At 46.1% G+C, this 15,378-nt stretch overlaps 1 long non-coding RNA gene across 1 annotated transcript in view; it reads right to left on the bottom strand.

Annotated features, from left to right (window-relative positions):
- LOC136048087 (uncharacterized) overlaps positions 1-12,893 on the bottom strand; it is a 49,195-nt gene extending 36,302 nt beyond the window's left edge. The window contains exon 1 of the long non-coding RNA XR_010622144.1: positions 12,735-12,893. This is a non-coding gene — a long non-coding RNA (uncharacterized LOC136048087). The remainder of the gene's footprint in view (positions 1-12,734) is intronic.
- Between the last annotated feature and the right edge of the window lie 2,485 nt (positions 12,894-15,378).

Here is a 15,378-nt window from a genome sequence, read left to right as displayed (position 1 = left end):
AAACACAGAACAGACAGAGACCATCCAGGCCATAAAGCCCAGCTTCCTGAACAACTTATGAGTCTGGAAACTCTTCTAGTTCTCCTGCCCACTTCTTCTATTTCATCAAATGAAAGTTTTTAAATCACCCTATGAACAGACACGTTCAGACATTTTCCATTCAATAAATGAAAGGCCGTTCATTTAAGCCCAAAAATCATTTCCACATAAATGAGCCTAAAATTAATTTTCATCTTCTAGATTAACAAAAACTACGATACTGTTAAGAAGTATTTTACCAGGTTGATGCTGACTTAAGTTAGCAAGTGCCAGAGTAGCTGACCCCTCACTGCCATGGCTGGAACAGCTCCTACCCCCAGCAGAGCTCCTCTGATTTCCCCCACAGCATCAGTCACGCATTGGATGCAGAAGTGGGGAGAGCACCCAACTCCCTGCACACATCTGTTCAACAAACAGCAGAGACACACACTGAACCATACAAAGGAAGATGAAATAAGAAAGGATGCACTCTCTCAGTGCCACAGGACTCAAGACATTGGAGCAATAGACACCAGAAAAGCAGATGGAAAGGGCAGCATCTATTACCGTTTACTGGGAACACTATTTTTCAGTAACATCACACATAAAATGCTCGTTCTTGCTCCTATCAAAGTTAAAAACAGAATTCCCACTGGTTAGCCTAAGAATCAGGCCCTCTATGTATTTTAAAGAGTGAGATCAGCAGCTTTCAACGTCTCTGGGGGGTTTTCATAACGCTGCCTAATTAATTCACAGGCAAATAGATTATTTCTCAGGAGGTGAAATCAAGAATTATTTAAAAGCAGCCTTTAGGCAAACTACCAGGGTATAAGAAAAATGTAACTACTGGTTATGCCAGATTTCATTTTCCAGGTCAAAAATTATTCTATCAGCTCCTTTTCTTTCTTGAGTCTGAAAAGGTGTAATGAGAACCCTGCATGTGCAGGAAAAGAAGCTGCTGCTTTGCAGAGCCAAGATCCACATCGTAATGCACTTCTCCCACTAACAAACATCTCCTAAATGGGACTGTGTGAGGGCACAGTGGCACAAAGATGGAGGTGCCTTCTCCTCATCTCCAAGTCTCTTCTGCATGGGGCAGAAAGGCTTTATTCACATTGAATTGTGCAGTGCAAGTGACATTATGGGTCACTGCTTGACATAAGTGGCACAACTGTAACCCCTTAGACTAATTTCTGCATAAAAGAATAATAAAGGACCTTATCCAGAGGTCTTATTTTCTAAGGACCATGAGTTAGGCTTGGTGGGAAAGCACAGCTGCTGATAAAGTCCCACAGAAGGTCAGTGACAGAGCTGGAATGAGTCAAAGTCTTCTCACTGCCCTGCTGACAAACACCACCTCCAGATCTGCAATCACTGTAGTTCAGCACAACTCTGCTGAAGCAACTGAAACTACACCTGCCTACACCAGCTCTGGTTTTGGCTTGAAACGGTGGTAAATGCTTTAGAAATAACGTCTGGAACATCAGAAGACCAAAAAGGCATTAAACACTCAGGTCCTACTGGAAGTCAATGCAACCAAATTCTGTAATATCTCAAAGAAGCCAGCTGAGATGAGAGTGATAGGAGAGCTCTCATGTTAATACATCACTTAACTGATAATTTTGAGAAGCTTACTTAGTATTAGCTCTATGTCTAAGAGGTTTGTGCTTCTTAATCCCATCTAAGCCTTTTAAGGCACTGTGTTTTTTAATTCAAGGTTTTACAAGGAGAGGGTGTAAAACTCTGTCCTACACGAAGAAGAAAATGGTGCAGGCTGGATAGCAAAGGATCCTGAGAAGAGCACAGCAAGCCAATGATGTGGCAAACCCTTTGGGGCCAGCTTTGTGACACTCTCATGCCCTGTGCGGGCAGTGGGGAGGAATGGAGGGCACAACACAGCACAGCACAGCCTGGTCAGACCCTGCTGGGATGAGCAGAGATGCTGCAGTCATCGTGAAGGGACGCTGCTGTCGGGGCAGCAGCCCCAAGTGGGGCAAAGCCCAGGATATTCCCCCAGACAGTTCTGTGTGATAACTACAGGAACAAATCAAGAGGATATTTGATGACCAACAGCCAGGTGATCAGCCAGAAAAAGAAAAACATCTCACCAAAACTCTTCTATAAGCAGCAGTATTATTTCTAACTTGCTGCAGTAGTGTTGCAGCTGCTCTTCAAAGCTGATTCTCTCTGCTTTCCCATAAGGATGTGGGAATCATTCCTATGCAACAGAAGCAGTAAAGGGCTCTGCATTATTCAGCCCTGCTACGCCGTCAGCCTTGCTCCTTCTCTCCACACACAGAACAAATTTTCCCCACAGCAATATCAGCTTCTGGAAACTCCCAGGTTGGGATAAGAGCACGTCTTTGCTCCTGGCATCGTGGTGGTGATGGCTGCCACTCCCCTGCCAAGGTCTGCATTTGGGGGAACTCTGCTGCTGAGCTGCTTTTCTTTTGGGGGTGTTAAACAGCAATTTTGATCATCTTTAAATATTCAAACTTGGGCTTAGCCAGTCAGATTCAGAAAGCACTCTGAAAACACCAGCATTCGAGAGGGCTGGCTCAACCTCCTGTTTTTCTGGGATGCCCTCCAGGTACCTGAGGACTGTAAAGCAGAGAAGAGGGGAGAGTCAATAATTCACGCTTTTACAGGACAAGATTCAGATAAGCCTGAGCAAACCATACGCTCTGCTGGGGCTTAGCTGCTCCAGTCCTTAAATATTTTTTGGCTGATGGCTCCTTTGAATTCTAAAGGAAAATTAAGAAGCTTGCTGTTTTAAGAGGTTTTGCAAATCTCCTTCCTTTAATTCTCCTCATGTACTCTATATGGGTGTGTTCTCATTACAACTAGGAAAGACCTGAAGATCTTGTTTCCAGGCTCTTCAGAGCAGGGCAGATTTGAATTCAAGTCACGGGAATGCAAAAGCAAAAAAGGTAACACTGAAGGATTTCCTTACTCACCATCTTTCCCTAGACTTGACTTAGGCCTTGGTGGCTTTACTGATTTTGGCAGCTACAGTGCCAAAATTGTATTTGATGTAAATATACCAAAGACAAGATATTTACACTTCACAGAGTCATCTAGATTTGAATGCATTTGCTACCTTAGGTGGCCCCCCAAAAAAACCCTAAGAACTGACTTAACATCATGGTTGGTCTATCCAATAAGGCAGGTACTGTGGCACAGTCAGAGCTGTGACAGCAGTCAGAGATGCCCAGGAACAAGGGATGAAGCCCCACCAGCTTTCAGCATTTGAGCAACTTGCAGCCTCTAAGGGATACATCCCTAGGAGATACAAACCTCCCATGGAAAGTGAAGTATTTCATTTCAGAATACCAAGCTGTGCACAGTCACTTCCCATGTGTCCTCCAGAAAGGCTTGGGGTGGGATGGGGAGATGGAAAGGCAGAACATCACCAGGCCACGCAACTTCCAGCTCAAATCTTACAGAAAAAGATAAAGAACAAAAGAGGAAAAAAATGCACGCTGACACAAGATCCTTCTTCCACCGCTGTGCAAGCCTTGCAGTAGTCTAAGGGAGACTCTGATGAGGGCATTTACTTACAACTATTTTATAGTCTTCATAATGTGCACAGCAAACCTAATGCAAGCAAGGACTCATTTCTGTTATATTCAAGAAAATGTTTACGTTGGCAGAAAATGTATCTCTTCAAAGCCCTTTAATGCAGCATTGCAAAAGGCAGAACAGTCAGTTCCTCAAACTGGAGCTCAAACTTGTTTACTTTGATGAAATAAATGGTTAAGGGCAACAAGGGGTGCAGCAGCACTGGGCAGACCAATATGCTGAGCCCAATCCTACAAATGCTTTGACTTATGAGAAGGCCAAAAACCAAACTTAAATGATACTAATACACATAGCAGCTCTGTTCTTTCCAGCAGTAGCTAGAAATAAAATCGATCAGGCCATTTTTCAAGGTGCAGCCTTGCAAAACAGAATGGCATGAGCTTAAATAACATGTAAATAAATAACACGTCCATTAAGTTTTTCAGCTGCTTTAGCCACGTGCTGACAAGTCACACTCACTAGGCAGAAAATGGCTGTTTTTTAATAGGTTCACCCGAGAGTGGCAGGCAGCAGGGAAACTTCCAAACCGTATCACGGTATTTTATCAATCTCAGCCCCCCCCCCTTAGGTGGTTTCTGGACCAGTCACACCAAGACAGACACTTGGGCTGCCTCCAGGCAGGGCAGCTCTGTGTGACCGTGCTGCTCCCAGCAGGCAGCCCGAGCGTCTCCGTCCTGCATTCCTGACACCAGGACACCACTCCCATGCTGGGACGAGCACGGTGCAGACATCCAAGCATGTTGCATGGAGCCAGCCTGAATAGGAATTGATGGCGCTGAGCCAGAGCTAATAAGGCTGGCGAGACCTGAGCTGACTCCTGCAGTCATGAGTGCAGGGAGCCAGGTCAGGTCCAGCACTGTACCAAGGCATTACCCTTCCCAGAGTCAGGAGCACTGGAAAACACAGCACAGAGAGCAGCTCAGCTCCCACAGAGCTTACTGAGCACCAGTTAGGCTTATATCACACACAGCCGTCTGCATATTTTACACTGCTCTTCCCAGACCTCACATTAGCCAGTTTCCTTCCTTACCTGAACCATCTTGGCATCTAACATGCAATGATGAGCTGGCTGTTTGGAATTAATTTATAACAAAATTAAAATATCCTGATGAGTTGAAGCCAATCTGCAGTGCAACAGTTTGCAACCAGATGGTCAGACTAGCACGACCGTGTAGTCTGATCCGCTGATTAAAGTGGGTCACAGAAGTTCCTTCCAGCTGGTAGGATTAGTTCTGAGAGCTATTAGCCAACAATGCACAGGACCAGCGTTGTTCTCCATCACCTACGTGTTGTCTTGAGCAGCACAGCTGAGCAGGATGGCTCTTTTACCAGCATCACAAGATTCAGAGAGGTGCAGTGGACCTCAGTGTGCTGGGATTCAGTGGGAGCTGCAGAGGGCCACCAGCAGCTCCAGGAGTCCTACTGCAGGCTCCCGTTGGCAGGGGGCTGTCACAAAGTCCTGCCTCTATTGGCAATGAAATCAAGTGGAATTTTGCTTAAGTAAGGGCTGAGTCAGTCATGAGTCAGGACTCGTGGACTTGGCCCAAAGCATACATACATTTAAAAATAATTGCCTTGAGTGCTTGGAAAAGTTTTCAGCAACAGTGGGGAGATGTGAATAATTTTGGTCCAGCGTGAAGATCAAAGAATGGTGAACAAATCCATGCTACTCAGCCTTGTGGGCACTGTCCAGCCCAACCACAGGAGCAGTTTGCTTCCCAGGGTGAGAACCTCAACCCATGGGTGTCAAAGAGTGAAATCATAGCTACTCTTTGATGTATTTATATGGGTGGAGATTCCAGGTCTTGCAATGAAATGGGATTACTCACACCCTTTTGTTCCCAGGGATTAAAGCCTTTATCTTCACATTCTCAGCAGGAATATCATAATGATTTGGGAAAGAAACCTTAAGATCTATACCACTTACACACTGCTGTTCTTTTAAATATATATGATATGTGGTTAGCCTTCAGGACAGAATACAGAAGCACGAGAACAAACAAATGAACTAACAGTAAAGGATGGAGTATGACTGAACAACTGAGCACAGTCTATCAGTATGGGCCCAATCTTTTTTTTTTCCTCACTCCCACAGAGCACTCATCACTTGTAATCATATGGGAAAACTGCACCAGCAAAATAACATATTGTTAATATTCCTATGTTGATTCTTTTCTGCCTGTGATATCTTGCCCTAGCTTGAACTGCCCCAGGCACATCTATTACACTCATCCAATGGATACAGCTCCTCAGATTTGGAGGTAGTTAGTGAAGAGATCCATTAAAGCATTTGCCTGCTTGGTAACAAGTTCATATCTTAAAGGATGAGTGTGACCCCAACATACAAAGTGGATTTAGGAGCCAGAAGAATAACCCAAGTTAACAGTTATCAGCTACTCCAAAATAAGTGTCTTAGTGCTTTTCTCACCCCTTGGCAAGTACAAAGTAAGCCAAAGTCGTTTTTCCCTTCCACAAAAAACAAAAGGGGGGGGGGGGGGGGGTGCATAGCCACATTGCTTTTACTGGGGGTGTGAGCACGAGCAAGGTGAAGAAGCTGGCATGCAGGAGCTTGCTATGCTCTGGTAATTTGCATGCACATCAGAGCCCTCAGTGCAAGTAAGGCTCAAAACCAGCAGAGGTTGTAAAGCGGGGTCAGAAATACATAACCTGGGCAGGCACAGCTACAGAACCTCAGCACTGCTCTCACGGATTACAAAGAAACCTTATAACTCATGTTATACCCTCAGGCTTCACAGTAACTGACCATCTCACATACAGGTGTGTTAGCAGCTCAGAAACTCTCCCGTGCTGAGAGGAAGAAGAGATGAGTACCACAGCACAGAAGATGTGAGAGTGGAAATGGCACTTCGGTTCAGGACCAGATAAACAGATAACTCCGTGGCAGCCCATGAGAAACCCAACAAGATTTCCTTCCAACCCAACTGCTTTTATCTTGGGAGTTCAATTATTTGTTTAGGTGACATCCCTTTGTGATCTGTATTAGCTACCCAGGTGAGGCATGCCATAGAGCAGCTATTAGCACTAATTAGCATTGCTGGCCTTCAGCAGGTGCTGTACAGGTCACGGCAAGGAACAGCCATGCCCCAGAGGATATGCAGCTCAAGTGAGCAAGCAGTACGTGTCAATTCACAGGTTTAAAACATGCCTTACAGTGCTTCTCAACCAAATAGCAACAACAGACTACAAAAATCTATTTTAATTCCTCATGTCAAACCATCAGGTGAGCATCCTGTTCCCACTGCAGAAGAACACAGTGTCTCGTGCTCACAGTCACAAGGCAAAGTGTAAGCAAGAGTCTCAAGCACACCCTGAAGCAGAGAAGGAAAATTCCAATTAAAGACTATTCAATTAAAAAACTTATCACATGACTTTATGACGCTATTTATTTTTTTTTTTTTATGTTCAAGCATGAGAGCAACCAGGTAAGATGCAGAACAATTAGAGAAAGCAGAAGAAAAAAGAGAGAGGAGGAACTGTGAGTGATGAGAGCAGCACATCATGCAGTTGCCATGCCATGGGCACTCTAATGACTGCTCAGGATTTTGCAGATGTATCTAAGAGAACCTTAATAAGGGATTTCATGCTCTGTTCCTTCACTGGACAACCACAATTGCACTCATCTGCCATCAGAGCAGATCACTGACCACAGGCTCAGAAAAATGCTTTCATGGAGATCCCAATTGAGAGCCTCCCCCTTATCCTGCCATTACTTGGTAATCAGCGTGACCCAGTTGGGACTGAAAGGGCCAAGGACTTGCAAAAGACTTATGCACACACTTAGGACTGAGCACAAGAATAGCTCTAGTGAAGTAAAGCACATTTATGAGTGATTTCATAGAGTTAAGCTGAACTCTGCAACTGCTGGGCATTTCTGCTGATTGCATCTGCATCAGTAAAAGGATTGCTTTGCTAACAAGTATCAGCTGGGTGTTACATGGAAGGGAAAGGTGAAGAGATGAGAAATCAAGACAAAGTCAGTTGCTGAAGGAAAATCAGGGACTAAAGAAAGACTGCTTGGCTCTTCCAGCAATTACAAAACCTGCCCAGCTCCCAGAAGGGAGAGCTCAAGTGAGCTGCCTGCCGTAGCTGTGCTTCTAGTTCTTACAAAGGTCAGCCTGGCCACAGCCAAACGCCAGGCATTTGCTCAGCTTTGAGAGTTGCTTTTACTGCTTTAAAAACCAATGAAAAGCAGCACGGAGTGGGAGCACACCAGGACTGTCCTTCCAACAGCACCTCGCCAGCAGGGCCAGGACTTGTAGGTCATTTCTGCAGAACACCCACAGATGTAAGTTTCATTCCTCAGTTTCCCCCTCCAGTAAAATGGCATTAAAGGTATTGATCTTTCGTGAAGCACTACTTGAGATACTCTCATATTTCAGAACAGAGGTAACAATGCTCTGCCTGATGTATATTTACATGCTGTAAGGAACGAATGGTGGCATCACAGGGCTGCTGTCTCTCTCCATGGGGTTCTGCAGGAGGAACCAGTTAAACAAATAAACACTGTGTGCAAGGATCCAAACTACTGCATTTGATCAGTTATTGGAAGGGTGACCAGGCTGCAACAGAAATTTCTTCTTCTCCAAGGGCAGGGAGCCAAAAGACCAGTATTTACCAAACAATGTGCAGACAGAGCATCGCAAGCATTCCTCATGGGAAGCGTAAGCCTCTGCTCCAGTCCATGTGTGATGGGGAGTGCTGCGGGCGGGCCAGGACCACGCAGAGCCATGGGGATTGCACTTGAACCCCTGAGCCCTGAACTGGGCCCTTTTCCCTGCAGGGGTGTCCAGGGCACACAGGGGAAAGCTCTGTGCAGAGCCTGAGCTCTGGCTTTGGTTTGCAGTAGCAGAGGCAGCCCAGCCCTTCATTCTGTACCAACATCCCAAGTGGCTTCTTCTCTCCAGATATTTTTTAAAATGTATTTCTGAGTGCTATCATTTTTACTTTTAATCTTCAGCAACTGATGCGACCCTTTGGTCCTTTCACACCATCCTCTAATTGTGTAAATCCCTAAGGTCAGGTCCTGGGAGACCACAACAAAGCCTTGCTCTGTAAAGTCAGCATGCTGCTCATGCTGAGCAGGACTGGGGCGTGGGCACAGCAGGTCACAGGTGATTCCTGGCCATTACCAGCACCACAGCAGGAACCAAAAGCTCCAGTCCTGTGAAAGAGCAGCAGCTCTGAAAGGGATGCAGCATGCAGGCCCTTGTGCTGCCCAGCAGTGCTGTGTGGCCACTGCTCATTGCAGCTGCAGGTGGGTGCAGGAGCCCAGACCACACCATGAGGGCAGCAGCACTGTGGCAGGCGTGGAGAGCACCTCTGTGGCCTGGAATCTCCTGAACCTGTTCCAGGGCCTCAGGAGCCATCCCATAACGTGGCCTGGAAGCCCTGAACCCCAGCTGGACCCCTGGAGACCCTACTGAACTCCAGCTCTGAACCCCTGCCCCTCCTCACTCCATGATAAGGTCAGCACTCAGCATGACCAGCAGCCAACACAATTTCTACCCAAAGAAGATGGCACAAACATGTAACAGGCATGAGCATGAAGCCAACCAAACAGTGAAAGCAGAGCAGCATCACCAGATTGCACAACCGTGTGTGTGTGTACACACACTCACACATGCATCTACATACAATTTTCACTTTTCCCGTAAGGCATTTCATTGTTTTGTTAATTCCCAGGATATAATCTGTTTTGCATTAAGTGAGATGTTAAGAATCTAATTGTCAAGTGCTGATAAGCCATGGGAAATTTTATGACAAGATAAGCATCAGCTGAATGGAGATAAAACACTTCAGATGCTAAGGTGAGATTCCAGGTGAGATCAGCCTGCACATTTGTGAATACCAGCACAGAAGGCATGCCAGGAGGAGCTGGAGAAATGCTACAGGTGGAAATGGACAAACTGAAGAGCTGAAGATCAAAATCAGCTGTTACCAACTGCTCCACATTCCCAGCTGTGCAGGGCACTGACACTTTGCACCTGGACTGATGTCATCATCTAGGAATGGCATCAAGTTTCATACATTTGATGTAAAACCTGTCATTTACTCCTAAAGTACCACAACACCTACAAATACTGTCAAGTACCCAGAAGTGCCATAACACAGACTGCAAACATGTTTTTCTGCCCTCTTTCATCTCTTCAAATCACACAGAATTTGCAGCACAGCCCCAGCCCGTCACCATCCAGCCCTGCCACGAGCAGTTCATGCCCTTGTAGGTGAAGATTGACATGTGTGCAATTCAAACTGAGCTTTTTGTCAGCCCAATAACTGCTTGATCTCATGAATGTCAGCATTACCTTCCGCTTCCTCCTGTCCATGTATGTCACACTATCCTAACGCAGGCAGTGAGGTCTGAGCAGAGACTTTTCATGGCTGTGGCCACGGCCTGAGGCTGTGTGAGTCAGCACACTGCCACACACCTACTACCAAGACCCAATGTTTGGGTACCGTGGGTTACTCTGGGTACTGATCCATTGGTTTTTATGATTACACCTCTTCAGTTGTCAGTAAGCTGCTGTCCAGAGCAGCGTAAACGCCAGGGAAGAAAAACACGTGCACTTTGTGCTGGCTCTAGAGTAACAGCTCCTCCATCAGCCTCAGCATTGCATCAGCTGGCTCCTACTTATCTCCATGACCTTCTGCTACTTGACGCTCTCTGTCATGATTTTGGAACAGCAGTTTGGGCTTTGTGATGTTAGCAGACTTTGAGCCTTTTAACCTCAAGTACTATTTGCTTTGCTTGGCACGCTCTCTATGGCCGAACAAGAACAGGACTGGTGCTCCAGAGCAGACTCGTGGTTAGCTGCTTCCAACCAGAGCTTGGAAGTGACACTGATCCTGCCTCTAGCCCACCCCCCAGACCTCTGACAGCCCTGTCCAGAGAAGCTGCACAGGTAAAGGAAAGGACTCGTGTTCTGTGAAATCTGTGTTTACTGGGAGCTAGAGCAGAGGAGAAACATACTCCATCTACTTCTGGCACTCTGCTTTGCTCTTCAGGAGTAGCACCTGCTGTCAATGGACACAAATAGACTTTGCAGCACACCCCTCCTGCACCTTAAATCCACCAGCACAGCTGGCTCGTACCCCAGCTCAGCATGCTCCTGAGCTGCTGAAACCAAGGTCTCCTCCTAGCAGCTCCTCCCCCGTCGAGGTTTTGCAACCAACAACTGTCTATTTAATGAACAGCTCAGCTAAAATTATCTTTTCCTACTCTCTGGACTGCCCTGCCAATTTTCTCATGTTGTCTGGAGACTGGTGGGGATTTCTTTCCTATTTTGTTTAAAAGATTACTGTTTTCAGGTCCCTGAACTTTCCTGGTAATTCAGTGTTAAAAAGCAACTGTCAATAAATTTGCTGCTAGTACTGAAGAAGCTGCCCGTTTTTCTCCCTTTGCTTTCTTTTCTTTTCCCATTTTTGCTACAGAAAGTGGGAAAGCAAGCCAAGGAGGAGGCACTGTAAAATTTCTTCGTATTTTAGGGACAAAAGCAGTTGCCAATTCAGAGGGTATTTCTACACGTCACCGTTTGTCAGGTGACTCTACTACACACAGTGCCACTGCAAGCAAAGTAAGAACAAAAAATGGTCTTACACTGCACGTAAAATGCATTCCCTGCAGAACCAGAGCTGCGCGCCCTGCCTGCTGCTGAGCATTGGTGACTCAGCGCTGACCGTGGCTCGAAGTGTCTCCAGCAGCTCTCACCAGAGCTGAATCAGGCCTCACTGCATTTTAGCCTGCTAAGTGAAACATTTCTGACAACTGCATTTTGTAGCTTTGAGTTGGTTTTGTATCTGCTGTAAAGGAGCTTCACCTGTCTTTCTGTGCAAGACATCTCCCCAGAGGCTTCTTGACCCGAAATGGATGGAATTTCAACACTGAAGCTCCTTGAGCTCAGATCTTGTGAGTGTTGCTTGCAATTTCTGTAGGGATCTGAGACTTTTGACATGAAATCCTTTGGCTCCAAATCAGTGCTTTACAAACACAATACTTTTTTTTTTTCCTCTTCACTTTTTTTTTTTCTTTTGGACCTGAAGGTGGAGTGTGCATTCTTTGGGTAAAAAAGAAAAACAAAAAACTCACCACTATCTACTGCTACTAAGAGTTCTAGTACACTGCTATTAAATCATTTAACGCAGGATCAAGCACTGCCACAGCAAGCTTAGCATGGCATATTTACTGATTCAAAGCTACCTCTGCATAAGCTGATGGCTCACTCCACGTGCTGTTCCTTAACAAGCTGTGGCTACAGAAAATCACTGTTGCTGCATTAACTAATGCATTAGAAGACTTAATCAATTCAGATGACAAGGCAATTTCTTGCTGGCCTTCCTTTCACATTAACATCTCTCCTCGTTCTTTCCCCAGGGCAACAGAGGTATACTCTGCCTCTCAGACCTTTGTCAGCTTTCTCTAGGATGAAATTCCTAGTGGTAAAAGAATCTTGTCAAAAAAATGCGAGGAGGAGGGAGGAAAAAATTTCAGTTGCTTTGTAACTAATTTTGCTCTGCTTTGTTGCCCCTGATATTTCTAGCTGCCTGACTGCAGCCCAGCTCTGCCTCCCATGTACAGCCTGCAGGAACGCCCAACGCTGAATTACCCTGAACCAGATGTGGACTCCCCACAGCTCAAGGTTGAAGACCTACTGCAGGACATGCACCTGAAAGCCACGTGTGATATCTGAAGTCATGCTGAAGAAACATCCTCCTGAGTCACTGTCCTTTTGGTCTGCATGGAGATCACTGCACAGCTGGCATCAGTTTTTGCACCACCAGGGAGGGCCAGCAGCACCTGAGCAGTCTGGCATTGAATTCAGCAAGGCTCAGCCTGTGCATACTGGGCAGCTCCTCATGCTGATGCCAGCCTGGCTGCACCATGCCAAGGCGAGCCCCTTAGCATGCATGTGGGAAAAACACTGCACACCCACACTCAGAGTCACAGGCTCCAGTCCCAGCTGAGTCAACTCAGCCCCATATTTTTGCAGAGAAGATATGTGGAATCTGATTGGGCTTATCACGTGTGTACAGGGCAGGGAGTGGCTCTTTGACTTCAAAGAACAGATAAGGCCATCAAAGTAATTGCCATCTTTAAACACTGTCTACTTACTCACCAGATCACCGCTGAATTCAGACTCCAAGCCTCTCACTCCAGTAACCAAGTGGATGCGTTTCACCGCCTGCTGCTCCTGTTTTAGCTTGCAGAGTCAGCGCTGCCCTGGAGAGAAGAGAGTCATCAGGGATGACTTTCTGCTCAAGGATCAGCAGCTCCCTGGTTAGAAGCTGTGCCTGAGATGGTATGTGATATAATGCCCACTGCCTGGGGGCTGTGAGCCCCACAGGGGGCTGTGAGCATCAGGCTGCCTGTGCTGGCAGCAGGAAACGCTTCCCTTTCTGTTCCCTGCATTGCACTCCCATGTTTGGGAAGTAAAGGTGTGTTAGGCCATAGTGTGGGATGCCAGAGGAGAGGCAGAGGTGGATGAAAACAAAGTGAGCTTGCTTTGTGGTTGACTCAGGGCAAGAGACAGCCTTCTGTCAAGGGCTGTGCTTCACCCAGCACCACCTTGCTAGGACTCAGATGGAAAGAATTTCACTTGCGGGCAGGAGAGCAAAGCAGATATGCTATCTCAGCACCCCACCCCATCCCTCACTATGCTTGTCTCAGGTTTTGATATGCAGTGTGCAAATCTGGAATGCATTCATAAATAAATGTCAAATTCTCAGATATATTGTCAGCCCTAAAGAAAATGAGCAGACTTAATTAAAAATCCCACAGTTTCTTTTATTCATGACCTGAGCCACATCTACAGCCTCACTGCTATTTAAACGTATAGCACATATGCACATAAATGCAACCAGTACTTATCCACTCCAAGAAACCAGCAGGATGACTATGCCAGGGTCTGAGAAAATCACCTGGAAGCTGTAGCAACAAGAGGTTCAACAACTCAGAGGATTCCCAATGCAATATACTTATAAATGATACGTAGATTGTAATCCAATTTGATTCAAATTACAAGATGCCAAGAAAGCTGTGCCCATGTTTCTCATCCAATACATGTTGCTGCTTTTCAAGCATTTTCCTTCATCAGGTGACAGCACAGCCCCGTACAGATCCAGATGTGCAATAATAAAAACCAATTCATAGTAAGCCGACACATTTAACCCCTAAAAACAAATTCCATATCTCCAAGTTGACATTCCTGATGTCTATTTGGTTTCTGTGTGCTGTAGCTGCCGAATTTCTGACCCCTGAGATGCATTACTCCTACCTGGTGCTCAGTGGTGGGAATGTCAGCTCTAACACTGCAGGACACCTTGGGGTTGGAAAATTCCCATTTCTTTGGCCCAAGGGGCTAAGAGCTGTGGGAAGGGCAGTGCTCCCTGTGGGCTGTATGTAACCACAGCCACTGCTGTCCCCTGGTTTATCCTGCCCCAAGCATCATCCCCACTGCTCACGTACTTTCAGTGGGATAAAAGAGGAGCCAAGATCACAAAGCTGACCACAACACCACAACTGCCATTAAACCAGCAGAAGGCATCTCGCCTCACGCACACAGGATATACCTACCCATGTTATCTTGTGAGAAGGCTTCATCCAAACCACAACAAAGGCTTCCGTGGGCTTTGGATGTGTTCTGCTTCAAAGTGCTCCCTTTTCCAGAACAACCTCATTCTGAATCTATTTTGGCTTGTCACAAAGCCAGTGGCAAACATCCAATGACTTCAGTAGTAGGTACGTTTTAGCAAAACTCATTACAAACGGGGTTAACTCTCTGCTAAAGAAAATAGTAAGCACCGCTTTCCCTTTGAACACACAGGGGGCCCCTGGATGGCATGTCCTGCTGGGCAGCCTGCAGCAAACCCCCAGAGCACTGGGGTAGGTGGCTTTTTCCTGGCCGGAGCACACTCAGCCACTTGGCTTCCCTTCAATCAGTTGATTAAGCAGACACACAGACCAGATGACCTGCTTTTCAGCTCTTTTCTACAATCAGATTGTTCCACCACCTTACTGTATCTTGTTTGCTGCTAAAACAGGCGTTTACACCTGATGGGAACAGGCATTCATACGTGGTGACCCACACACAGCAAACAAAGACAACAGGCCAACTCCTGTCCTGTTGACACCTACCACTTCTTAGCTCTGGCAGCGTGCATGTAAGAGCAAGCAGAACACAGCTCAGTCATTTTGCAACCTAGGCTGTCAACCTTCAGTGCCAGGAAATCTACCTGTTGCAAAATGCAATATAAACACCACAGCATTATAATATCTGCGCTGCCTGCTCATGACTGTGGTTAACAAAAGGTAGCCATCTCCTTTTTTAGTAAAACAACGCGGTCTGTATTTAGGATTTAGCACTTTTCTTCTAACTCTTTTTTCCAAGAGATTAGAATTTGGTCATAAAAATCTTATTCTGGAAAGATGTTTAGCAGAGACACTGCCTTGGCTCAACTGCTAACACCTTTTGATAGCAAACTTAAAATAAATCCTCCATTCAAGCTGTGAAGCAGCAGGACTGTGGCACCAGTGTAAGCATTTTCACAGAGGTTTTTCATGTTCCCATCCGTACCACCACACCCTGGCTCATACAGTAACCATGGTCTCATTTAAGACTCTCAGAAGGCAGTGGAAATTTTCCCATCACATTGCAGAGCCCTACCAAAACATAACTCAGTACCCAATTTTCATTCCTTTGCCTTTTTGCTAAGCATGATTTTACCTAAACCAAGCCTAAGCTCAGCAGGCCAGCTCTGCTC

This window comes from Cyrtonyx montezumae, unplaced genomic scaffold (genome assembly GCF_038088225.1).
Source record: "Cyrtonyx montezumae isolate F1298 unplaced genomic scaffold, pur_monq_1.0 scaffold_19, whole genome shotgun sequence".
Taxonomy (NCBI): domain Eukaryota; kingdom Metazoa; phylum Chordata; class Aves; order Galliformes; family Odontophoridae; genus Cyrtonyx; species Cyrtonyx montezumae.
The sequence above is the reverse complement of the archived record's forward strand: the minus strand, read 5'-3'. Positions and strand labels throughout refer to the sequence as shown.